This window comes from Morone saxatilis, unplaced genomic scaffold (genome assembly GCF_004916995.1).
Source record: "Morone saxatilis isolate NCDOM2014 unplaced genomic scaffold, NCSU_SB_2.0 Contig23, whole genome shotgun sequence".
Lineage (NCBI taxonomy): Eukaryota > Metazoa > Chordata > Actinopteri > Moronidae > Morone > Morone saxatilis.
In genome coordinates this window covers 7,982,248-7,983,076 of record NW_023339796.1, presented here as the reverse complement: position 1 = coordinate 7,983,076, position 829 = coordinate 7,982,248, and positions in this window count along the sequence as shown.

Here is an 829-nt window from a genome sequence, read left to right as displayed (position 1 = left end):
CACACACACACACACACTCCTTTGCCACACCCATCCTCCTCTCCCATGGGACACAGCTGCACATCCAAGGCCAAGGATGGCGTGAGGAGAACGATCCGGTTGTTCCTGGAGGAGGGAAGCTCTCTGCTGCTCAGTCCAGGGTCGCTGCTTATCTCGACGATCTCCTTGGAGATGTTGGATGGTTCTTCCGTTTGAATTACAAGTGCAATTACTCAGATGTATTTCACCATTTTTTCTCTTAATTCTTATGAACTGTAACCTAAAATTTTAAAAACCCATCTGGAAATGTTATTTGATGGTGAGGATTGATCAATAAAAGACACCAAATGCTCCTCACTTTGCTTTTTTTCTCATAATGCAATGTTAGCTCCTCTTGCTGAAGGGTTAGACCAGTTCTGCACAGTGCACCAGTGCTTTAGGTTTCTCAGATTTTCTGTTTCATCTCTGTTGATCTGGCTTTAGAAAGATAAATTTAACTTGACAGGGCATCAGGTCGACAGAACCCGCAGCAGAACAGCAGAGTTGGTGCTGTGGCTGCTGAAGGATGTTTCACTTTGTTGTCTGTAATGTGACTTGAGGTTTGTGTTTGTTTTTCAGGAAACAGTCTCTGCTCAGACAAATATGTGGCCCTTGGTAAACATTTAAAGGTAGATTGAAGTTTGATTCTAATGTAAGTTGCAAACAAAAGACTTCAAGATCTGTGACAACTATAGCTCTCTACCGTTGCTGCACTTTCTTTGTTTCACAACACATGAATCATCTTAAAAATGATGTATTTCAAAGATTAGACATTGATTAGAAAATATTGTTGTTTACAAAAATTTATTCA